Here is a 12,016-nt window from a genome sequence, read left to right as displayed (position 1 = left end):
GAGAAGAACTTAAAAGTTGGATAGGTTTTACATGAGCGTGTATTGATACAAGAGGCAAGAATCGTTCAGATGGAATGAATAAGGCTCACAAAGGCAGAGAGGTGAGAACCTGGTAGGATTGCAGGTCAGAATAGGGACTTGCCTGGATAAAGCAGAGATCAGGATGGAGAAATATAGCCAAGTTATATCATGTGTAGTCTTAAAGGCAGAGAGTTTAGAAAAGATGTTTGGCTTATAATACTTTTCGCTGTCCCAGTATGCAGACTGGGCTCTCGAAGTAAGGATGAAGGCTTAGGTCAGAGAAGGTCTGCAATTAGGATTAGTTACAGAGAAGAAGCCAGGTGTGGGGAACTGAAGAGAGTCAATCCATGAGAAGAGGAGAAAAGGGAGGGACCATGACCTTGATTGAGCCAAGGAGAAGAAAGCCATCAGCACTAACAGCAGCCCAAAAAGAGTTGGAGAAGGATGGTGAGTTCTGTTTGATAGGGTTAGTCTCAGAGGATGATAGATACATGCACAGAAGAGACAACTGAAGACGCTGTTTCAGGTGGGGAAGAGAGTTAAAGGAAAAGTATTCTTATCTCTTGGAGCAATTGAGCACAGCCCATCAATAACATCAGAGTACCCAGGTCCAATGCGGCACCTTCTATTGTTCCTCCAAATGTTCAATGCCATTTATCTTCCCCTCCCACGGATCATGCATTTAATGGCTGTCACATCGTTTGGGAAACTTGACTGCAACACTGTCATTTCATGGGCAGCAGTAAGAAGGCTTATACCAAAGTCCTTGCAGAAGACAATTTTAAGATAAGATATGCACTTGTCATACCTTCAGTGAGCATCTGTCAGCTTCATCATAGGCTGCACATAGCGAATTATTTTCTAATTCTTAACACTCTGGTTTCCCCATGCTGCTTCTCCTGAGTGGATTGAGACATGCAAATTAAGCTTAGTTTATTTGATTGTATTTATGTAATCACCCCACTGTCCATAAAGTGACAGGTGAAACAAAAAGTATTTTCCAAATTGGTCAGCTTGCCTAAGACCATTGAGAACTAGAGAAAGAGTCAAGCTATAAAATATCTTCTTGCAGTAAGGAGAGCCATGTTCATAAAACATGTTGATTTCTTTCCCTTTACAGAGCTATATGCAATGTAACCTGTAAAAAATAGATCAGAGGTTCCTGTCATATTCAAGGCACTGGTCCAGAAACCAGCAAACAAAACCTCAGCAAGATATCTTAAGTCCTCTTTACCAGCTGAGGCAGTTGGTTATAAATGAAAAATTAAAGGAAACGGTATCTTCAAGGTCACCAAAGAGGCTGCTCTGCCCCTTATCCCAAGGGTCGTAGGTAGGATATAGTCTTTTAATAGTACGGACTTCAGGGGCTTCCCTTGGTGGCGCAGTGGTTAAGGATCCGCCTGCCAATTCAGGGGACACGGGCTCGAGCCCTGGTCGGAGAAGACCCCACATGCCTCAGAGCAACTAAGCCCCTGCACCACAACTACTGAGCCTGTGCTCTAGAGCCCGTGAGCCACAACTACTGAGCTGGCATGCCACAACTACTGAAGCCTGCATGCCTAGAGCCCACGCTCCACAACAAGAGAAGCCACCGCAATGAGAAGCCCGCGCACCACAGCAAAGAGTCGCCCCCGCTCGCCACAACTAGAGAAAGCCCATGCGCAGCAATGAAGACACAACACAACCAAAAATGAAAATAAATTTATTAAAAAGAAAAAAGAGTATGGACTTCATAGTTTGACTGCCAGCGTTCAAATCCCAGATCTGCAGTTGAATAGCTCTGTGACCTTGAGTGAGTTATGTCAGCTGTCTGAACTTCAGTCTTATAAGATGGAGATAATAACAATATTTAGCTCATAAAGAGGATTAAATGAATCAACGTATTTAAAACATGTCTGATATCTGACATATAGTAAGTGTTCGATAGATGTTATGATTACAATCATTTCCATTTTCTCCAGCCATATGGCTTTTTGTCATCACTTTCATGGGTATTAGCAGGTACCTAGAATTCTAACGCTTAAAATTACTAAGAACTTTTATTAATACAAAATACATTCACTTAAAGACGCAGATGTAGAGAACGGACTTGAGCACACGGTGAGGGGGAAGGGTAAATTGGTTCGAAGTGAGAGAGTGGCATGGACATATATTCACTACCAAATGTAAAATAGATAGCTAGTGGGAAGCAACCGCATAGCACAGGGAGATCAGCTCGGTGCTTTGTGACGACCTAGAGGGGTGGGATAGGGAGGGTGGGAGGGAGGGAGACGCAAGAGGGAAGAGATATGGGGATATATGTATATGTATAGCTGATTCACTTTGTTATAATGCAGAAACTAACACACCATTGTAAAGCAATTATACTCTAATAAAGATGTTAAAAAAATACATTCACTTATACCCTTGTACCAAATGTAGCAGATGCTATCATGCCTATACTTCTTTACTCTTACCACTTCAGAGCATGCGACCCTACCCCAACTCCCTACTGCCAGCACCTGCATTTCTTTCACTGAGGATTTTCTCTGGATAGTGAAGCCCACTTTACCAACCTGTGTGTCAGGTAGGACGTACCGAGTTGTTAACAGCCCTCAACCAAAGACTGACAAGAGTTGGTGTCACCTCACCCCTCAGGTGGGATCACTCTGAAGCAGATGTCTTATACTGCCTCCCAGACTTTCCCCTCAAGGCTGAGCCCTAGTCACTCTCTGTGGTAGCTAGTTTGATAATGCTACCTTTAATCCCTGCTTTCTTCCCTTCCTTGTTTCACCGCCCCATTCTTCTATTCTCAAACAAACTACTTATACTTGAATCCTTGTTTAGCTTGGGAAGCCCAAACTAAGATCTTCTCAGAAACCTGTGAGATATGTAAGGGTAGACACCATAATTTTGCAGTAGGTAAACTGAGTTGTGGGTCATGTGGGTATTTAATGGAAGAGCTGGGCCTGGAACCAAGTCTCTTGTTACCATATATATTATTTTTCTGTTACCAGAGTATATATCATAGCTTTTTCCAGCTGTGCACAAACAGACTAATAATGTCAGTAATACCCCATTATCCTTCTCCTCATTGCATATCAGTTGATCTCCCAAAAGTATGTCTGGACAAGGCAAGAAAGGGTCACATTCCAACCGACTGATATCATTGAACTTTTCCATGTGTGAAAGGAACATTTATCAGTTTGTTCTTTAAGTGTCTGATCTTAACTGGCCATCTACCTAATGAAAATAGAATTACCTGTCAGAGTCTGGAAATGGATTGTTCTAGTTCACCAAAGAGTCTAGCTAATAAAGAAGTTGTGAATTAGCTGAAACTGATTTTTTTTAAGTAACATTTAGCACAGTTGTCACATTGAATGCAAATTAAGCTTCCTTTGATGATTTAGAAGGAAATTGGGGAACCAAGTTTGCCTCAGGATCATGTGTGTATATATCAATACATATGAATTCTCATTACATTGGAAGACATACAAAAGAGCTGGGTGCTGACGGTTCCTCAGTGGATGCACCACTGGGTAATAAGGATTTATTTATGTGATGTGTCCTCCTTTCTGGGCCATCTCTATGTTCTGTATCTCCTACCCAAAAGGGAAGTACCCTATAACCCTGGATTCTATAACTGAGGCTAGTTAGACTGAGCATCTGCTAGATGTAGAGCACAAGAAGGTTCTGTACATTGGGGTCTCTTATTTGGAGAGCCTCTTTAATTAAAGGCCATCTGGTCCCCCATAAAGGATTGTAATTAAGGAAGCAGTGTATGAGCAGATACATCAGTGAAAACCTTGCCTGTGCTTGCCTTCCCTCCAAGATACTCAGTACTCAGGTGAATGGCAAGGTCATATTGGGCTATTTTTATTTTTCATAAAAAATGATTTGGGTCTAGAGGTTGGGATAAAATAAATCACTGATCCAATTAAGTGTCAGACACAGGACTTACTAACATCTGAATGCTCCTTACCGAATGTGATTCAGCACAGATCTGCTGTTTTCATTGTCCCTGTTTTTTCCAGTTGATTTTAAGCTCTGCATGACAGTAACAGAGGCTCCCTGCAGCTTTGGGATAGATAAAAACCTGAACAAGCCCCTTAGCTTTGTCAAAAGGATCTGCACATGTCTTTTTCACTACAAACATAAGTGAAAACTCCTACCACAGTTATTCCTTAGGAGTATAATAAAAGGAGTATTCTTCATCCAATCTCCCAAAGAGGAGTTGCCAAGTTAGAAGTCATCTCTGTTGCAATGTTCAAATCTATGGATGTGATCAAACCAGAATTTTGTCTTTTCATGCAAAAGTAAACAATAAAAGGGGCTCTACCCTGACCCTTGCTGTCTACCTTAACTCCTGCATCTGCAGGACCCATGGGTTAAAGCCTTCAGAGTCCTGGGCATTAGGTATAAGGTGTTCATGAGATCAGAAACTGAGGTTATGGGAATGAGGTACAACCCAATGATATGCTTAAATTATGGACCTCAGCTATGGCTTGAATATGTTTCTCTGAAAGGTGCAATAATAGGGGTATCATTTTAGAACAGTGGAATGCAACAGGAAGCACACTGTCAACTACCTCCTGGCTTTGTAGTAACTTGAATGTTACTGTAAAAAATGACCCTTCACATTTCGCAACCTCACCTTACAACCTCAGCAACATCACTTACCTATAACGCAGCTAAGAACCAGGAACAAAACAAAGAGGATATCTGAGCATCATATCCATGCATTTTAATGTGTGTGCTTCCCTCAAGGCGAACCTAGATAGGATTTTATTCAGAATCTATACACCTGTATTTTTCGTATAATTCTAACCAAGTTTGGATATCTCTGATCCTACCAAAGATTAGGAACATCATGTCAAATGCTAGACAGTGGATGTTAAAACAAAGACAAGAGAATACTTAGAGCAAGGGGAGAGGGGAAAAAAAACTAGGAAAAAGCTGACAAAATAATTCTCTGCAGTCTGCGAATATTTAGTGTTGGAGCAAATATTCTTATAGCTTGTAATAGGCCCTAAGGGTATCACTGGATACAGCACAGTGAGAAGATGAAAATCATAGCATACACCCTGAGTCATAGAGAAAAGATGAAATTATATTCAATATATTCTGCTTAAGGAGGCAAGGAAGTGTGCAATACACGTTAGAAAACGTTTTATCCAAAAATCATTAAATTAAAATCATTGCAATACAAAGAGTAACTTTGAACTCCAGAAAACTCTACCATCCAGAAAGATGCTTTTTGAAGAGCTCCATGTGTTGTGGTTTCACTCTATATCATTCTGACCTCATCTTTTACAGCCTTGGTCACCTCTTGATGAGAGATGATGATTTTGCATCTTACTCTCCTTTTTGCAGTGGAAAAATACGTTCCTATTTTTGCCAAGTTTTACAACTCTTGGAAAGAAAGGGGGATCTTTATTTTTAATTGCATATTTTGTATGCTTCTAAGGGGTCATAAAGTGCCCTCATTCTTATATTAGCAGTGAATTTCCAGTAAAAATTTTGGTGCAAATATAGATACCCCCCCTCCAAAGTAAAAGCAAATTACCCACAATGCATCTTTGCAGTAGAATGTTCATCCAATTAGATTGCAAGGCAATTAGTATGATTACTCATCTGTATACACAGTACTTAGTTTCCATTTTGCCTGCAGCAACTGCAGTTTTGACAATTTATCTGACTGGTCCACAACCTACATTTCTGAAAATGCCAAAGAAACGGAAGCTACCTGTATTTGTAAGGTATAGTTCAGAGATTTTGGAAAAGGGTGAGAATAATGGGCCCAGAGCAGAGGGAGAGAGAATTGAGATGGAGAGGAAATTGTATGGCTGAATTCTAAGAGCTACTATCATGACTAAAAAAGTACCTCTAAAGGAGGGCAATACTGCAGGAAAGATTTAGGGGGAAAAATGATAAAGTCAAGATGGCAAAAGAAAGTTGGCATGAATTTCCCAGTAAGTAAAAAGGTCAGATTCCAGAGGAAGTAGCCAGTGCAAGCTAGATAAAGCAAATCTGATTCTTTTTTTTTTTTTTTTTTACTTAGACTTTGGTGGCAGGGGTGGGGAGGGGAATTAGAGAAGCAACAGGAGTAGCCTTGGAGGGATCTCAGCCTTCAGTATTAAGGAGTCCAGACTAGGAAAGGTAGGTGAACTGCAGAAAGTGGTAAGTATGGACTGAGATTAAATTAAATTAAATTAAACCTAGATACCAGAGGTATTATGTAGCATGGTGGGAATCTTTTCCCACCACCCATCAACATTCAAATGCCCATGGGTATCCACTAGGCCTAAGTCTAAGCAAGAAGTCCTATGTGGGGAAGACATACAGAGGTCAGGGTTCTTTTTAAGGCTCTCTGGAGAGAAGTGTCTTAAGCCAAGCTTCTAGGACAAGCCCTGGATTCAGTGACCCAGTTAAAACTTTGTTGGTGAGAGTGACATCAGCAAATTGTCAGGGTAGGCAGCTCCAAACTCCTGTCCCTTCTCAGAAACATTGAAAACCAGCAGAAAGTCATAATCAACTTTGTCAGAAATCTGGAAAACAGTCAAAGATTTACAGAAACCAAGAAAGCACTGAATCAAGAAAAAAAATCAACTTCATATGGTCAGAAAGCTATGTGGCATTTTTACTGCCCTTGTTCCACCCCCTCCCTAGCTCAGCAGTGGTTTTGAAGACAGCAACTCCCATTTCTTGTGTGAGACCCTAATCCCTGGTTCTAGAGGGAGCAGAGCAGACCTTATCTGAGACTTATTATGTTTATCTGTTCTAAACTGTCTATGGGCTTCCTGAAAGGACTGATGCAAGGCACTCATCTCTGTTTCACCTAACTCAGAAATCACTCAGGACAGTAAAATGGTGGACTTTGCCCCCAAAACACTGTAAGGCAAATGAAAACCCTGCACACACCTGGGGCAAAAGATTGTGGTTTGACAAACAATAGACTGCCTAAAGCCTGAAAGAATATTTGGGGAGAGAGATTTTTTTGGAAAGTAGGACATTCAAAAACACCCATGTATACTGGGGAATCCAGAAAGCCATACACATTCCCAGAGTGGGAAACATGTTCAGAAAAGACCTAAGAAGACCCTAAGTTTTCACCTCTGGCTGATCTCTGAGCTCAGTGTAAGCAGGAAGTGAAGGCTAAGCCAGAGTTATAAACAGTCTAGCTAAGTTTTGAAAGAGTGTCCCAGCATAGAACCAATCTGCAAAGACTGGGAAAGGTGGATTTTTGGCTTTTTTAACTATTGGGGCGTGTGCCTGTGTGTGTGTATTCTGGAGTTAAAGGAAATCTCTGTCAAAACATTAGTTGAACACTAACTGAAGGAACAGAGACTTCACTGAACACACATGACAAGGAATAGTCTTTGCAAAAATAGTTTGGAAAAGTAATTAAACAAATGGACAACTACAGCCTTCCACAGCCAAAAAGAGCAAATCCTAGACAAGGGGAATAATTTGGTTTCCAGAGATGCATAACATAATATTCAATGTCCAATTTTCAACAAAAAGTTACAGCATACACAAAGAAACAGGAAAGTATGGCCCATTCACAGGAGAAAAGAAGTTGACAGAAACCACCTCTGAGGGAATCTACTGTTAAGAGATAAAATCATAGTTCTAAGCTCCTACATTAAAAAACAAAACTCAAATCAATAACATAAACTTATGCCTCAAAGAACTAGAGAAATAAGAGCAAAGTAAACACCTATCTGGCAGAGAAAAGGAAATAATAATGATTAGAGTAGAGATAAACAAAATAGAGAACAGAAAAATAACAGAATCAAAGAGCCCAAAAGTTGGTTCTTTGAAAAGAAGAACAATATTGACAAACCTTTAGGTAGACTGACAAAGAAAAAAATGAAATAATACAAAGAACTAAAATCAGAAATGAAAATGGGGGCATTACTACCAACCTTATGGAAATAACAAGGATTATTAGAGAATGCCATGAACAACCATATCACAGCAAATAAAATGACCTGGATGAAATGGACAAATTCCTAGAAACTTACAAATTACCAAAACTGACTGAAGAAGAAATAGAAATTCTGAACAGTAAATATATTGAATTTGTAATAAAGCAAAACATCTTAGCAAAGAAAAATTCTGGACCTGATGGCTTCACTAGTGAACTCTGCCAAACATTTAGAGAGTAATTAACACTAATTCAAACTTCTCAAAAAAAATAGAAAGCTCCCTAACTCATTGTATGAGGCTAGCATTACTCTGATAAAGACATCACAAGAAAACTACAGAACAATATATCTTATGAATATACATTCAAATATCCTCAACAAAATACTAGCCAATTGAATACACAGCATATTAAAAGGATTATACACCATGACCAGGTGGGATTTATCCCAGAAATGCAAGAATGATTCAACATAATAAAATCCATCAATGTAAAACATAACTTAAAAGAAAGAAGGAGAAAAACCACATCATCATCTCAACTGATGCAGAAAAGCTAATAAAGAAATTAAGCAAAATGTCAGGATGCAAAATTAACATACACCAACAATGAAGAATCCAAAAAGGAAATTATTTAAATAACTCCATTTACCGTATTGGTCAAGAGAATAAAATATCCAGGAATAAATTTACCTAAGGAGGTGAAAGACATATACTGAAAACTTTTTTTAAAAATGCTGAAAGAAATTAAAAGAAACCTCAGTAAATGGGAAGACATTCTACACATTCTATGTTCATGGTTTATAAGATTTAATATTGTTAATATGTCAATTCTGCCTTAAAGGGATATACAGATTCAATGCAATCTCTATCAAAATTCCAGTAGCCTTTTTTTTTTTGCAGAAATGGAAAAGCCAATTCTCAAGTTCATGTGGATTTGCAAGGGGTCCTAAATAGCCAGAACAATCTTGAAAAGGAAGAACAAAGTTAGAAGACTCACACTTCTGATTTCAAAATTCCCTACAAATCTACAGTAATCAATACAGCATGTCACTGGCATAAGAACGAACATACAAATCAATGGAATAGAATTAAGAGTCCAGAATAGACCATGTAGACTTCAAGATCAAGATGGAAGAATAGGAGGATGCTGGGCTCACCTCCCCTCACGAACACATGAAGATTACAATTATGTGTAGAGTGACTCTCTCTGAAATATACCTGGCTAGCAGGCTGGCTTTTCTAAACCAAGGCTGTGAAGAAAGATCCACATGGAGTCTGGTAGGAAGGGAGAAGTGATCTGGTCGGGGCCCACATGCCTAGTGGGGGAGCCAGAAGAGGAAGGGGATATCACAGACTCAAGGCTCCTCCCTGCAGAGGGAAAGATTCAAGCCATATATTGGGCACCCCAGATTAGCCAGATAAAGAGTTCAAAACAATAGTAATAAGAATGCTAAATAGGGACTTCCCTGGTAGCACAGTGGTTAAGAATCTGCCTGCCAATGCAGGGGACATGGGTTCAAGCTCTGGTCCGGGAACATCCTACATGCCACGGAGCAACTAAGCCCATGTGCCACAACTACTGAGCCTGTGTGCCACAACTACTGAAGCCCATGCGCCTACAGCCCGTGCTCTGCAACAAGAGAAACCACCGCAATAAGAAGCCCGTGCACCACAACAAAGAACAGTCCCCATTTGTGGCAACTAGAGAAAGCCTGCATGCAGCAACGAAGACCCAACACAGCCAAAAATTTAAAAAAAGAAGAATGCTAAATAGATGCGCACAGTGAGAATTTTAACAAAGAACTAGAAAATATAAAAAAGAAACAGAGCTGAAGAATACAATAACTGAAAAGAAAAATACACAAGAGGGAATTAACAGAAGATTAGATGATACAGAATAAAACATGTGTGATCTGAAGGATAGAATAGTGGAAATCACCCAATCAGTAGGGCAAAAAGAAAAACAAATTTTGAAAAAATGAGAATAGTTTAAGGGACCTCTGAGACAACATCAAGTGCACTAACATTTGCATTATAGGGGTCCCAGAAGGAGAAGAGTGAAAGGGGTAGAAAATGTATTTGATGAAATTATGGCTGAAAACTTCTTGAACCAGATATCTAGGTACAGGAGACACACTGAGTCTCAAACAAGATGAACCAAAAGAGACCCACACCAAGATATATCATCATTAAAATGGCAAAATTTAAAGATAAAGAGAGAATTTTAAAGGCAGCAAGAGAAAAACAAAGACTCACATATAAGGGAACACCCCCCAATAAGGTTATCAGATGATTGTTCAGTAGAAACTTTGCAGGCCAGAATGTAGTGTCATATATATTTAAAGCACTGAAAAGAAAAAGCCTACAACCTAAGTTACTCTACACAGCAAGGTTATCATTCAGAATTGAAGGAAAGATAAAGATACTAAACCTACCCTAAAAGTAATGTGATATATATAAAGCTATAAAGTCTCCACCAAAAAACTATTAGAATTAATAAATGAATTCAGTAAAGTTGCAAGGTACTCTATAAACTAATAATAAACTATCAGAAAGAAAATGCAAGAAAACAATCCCATTTACAATCCCATCAAAAAGAATAAAATACCTAGCAATAAACTTAGCCAAGGAGGTAAAAGACCTATACTTCAAAAACTATAAGACATTGATGAAGGAAATGGAAGATGATACATATACATGGAAGGATATCCCACGCTCATGGATTGGAAGAATTAATATTGTTAATACTATCCAAAGCGATTTCCCCCTGTAGGTCGCCAGTGCTTCTAGGTCATGGTCATTTTGAGCCTGTATCTGGGTGACTTCTAGGTGGTCGTGTCATTGACTGCTCCCCAGCCCCCAACTCCACTGTGGTCCTGTGTGTCTCCTGCCCTCCCCTCCCCACCGACCCCTCTTGGGTCCCCTCCGGGCCTTCTGCCCCTGGTCACCAAGGCTTGCCGTGCTCTCACCCACTGCTGTCATTTGGAGGAAAGATGAATGGGAGGGCTGATTTTCAAGAGCCAAATGCAGAAGTTCCAAGACCAATTCCCCACATAAGGGCTGATTACATTCCAACAGAGGAAGAAAGAAGAGTCTTTGCAGAAGGCAATGATGAAAGCTTCTGGTTCAGATGAATCCTTTCAGGTCATCCCAAATTTGGTTCCATCCCTAAACATATTTGCTTGCATCATGGGATACTTTGCTGGAAAGCTTTCCTATGTGAAAACTTGCCAAGAGAAGTTAAAGAATCTTGAGAATTCCCCTCTTGGAGAAGCCTTATGATCAGGACAGGCATGACGATCTTCACCAACTGGGCACTATTCTCAGAAGTCAAAATATGACTCAAACATGAGTGGTCATTTATCTTTTGTGACAACCCCAGCAGCAGACAACATAGAAAAAGAGATGCTTCCTCATTATGAGCCAACTCCATTCAGTGCTTCTATGAATGAATCTACTCCCACTGGTATTACTGATCATATTGCCCAAGTCAAAGTAAACAAATATGGAGATACTTGGGATGAGTGAAAAATTGCATCATTGGACCTACTGAAGAAGTTTCAATATCCAGCGTCATCTAGGTGGTCATGAATATCTGCATGCTTTGAGCTCAGCAGCAGTCTTCATAAATACATTTAAAACTAGAACCTGGGTTTTTGTGGTTTGGCTTATGAAGATGATGTTCTAAAAACTTACATTTTAATGTAATATTGTGTGAATGTATTCATTTGGGGGAACTCTCTGAATGATGGTAGTATACCATGATTGTACACAGTTTGTGAAATTGTTTTAAGTTACAGGGCAAGGATACTGTTATAAAACTATTAAGAGAGTGCAATACTCTAGAATCACTGTATCTGGAAATAAATGATACCTGCATGTTGAATTGGGGTGGGTGGGTGTAGCAATCATAATTTTAAGTCTTAAACTTTATATCAAAAATTATTAAAAAGACTTTCTCCAGTGTTTGCTGTATTCTCTTAATGTTTATGGTAAATAAAATATAAAGGAACATGCATTTAAAAATACTATCCAAAGCAATCTACAAAGTTAATGCAATCCCTAACAAAATACCCATGACATT

At 39.4% G+C, this 12,016-nt stretch overlaps 1 pseudogene across 1 annotated transcript; it reads left to right on the top strand.

Moving 5' to 3' along the window:
* Positions 1 to 10,925: 10,925 nt before the first annotated feature.
* On the top strand, positions 10,926 to 11,603 carry LOC309796394 (OCIA domain-containing protein 1-like; annotated as a pseudogene). Its single transcript has one exon. The product of its transcript is annotated as an OCIA domain-containing protein 1-like (transcript).
* Positions 11,604 to 12,016: the final 413 nt, after the last annotated feature.

This window comes from Mesoplodon mirus (genome assembly GCF_964341445.2).
Source record: "Mesoplodon mirus genome assembly, chromosome: X".
In the NCBI taxonomy this organism is placed as follows: domain Eukaryota; kingdom Metazoa; phylum Chordata; class Mammalia; order Artiodactyla; family Ziphiidae; genus Mesoplodon; species Mesoplodon mirus.
Note: the sequence above shows the minus strand (reverse complement) of the source record. Positions and strands in the feature narration are given on the sequence as shown.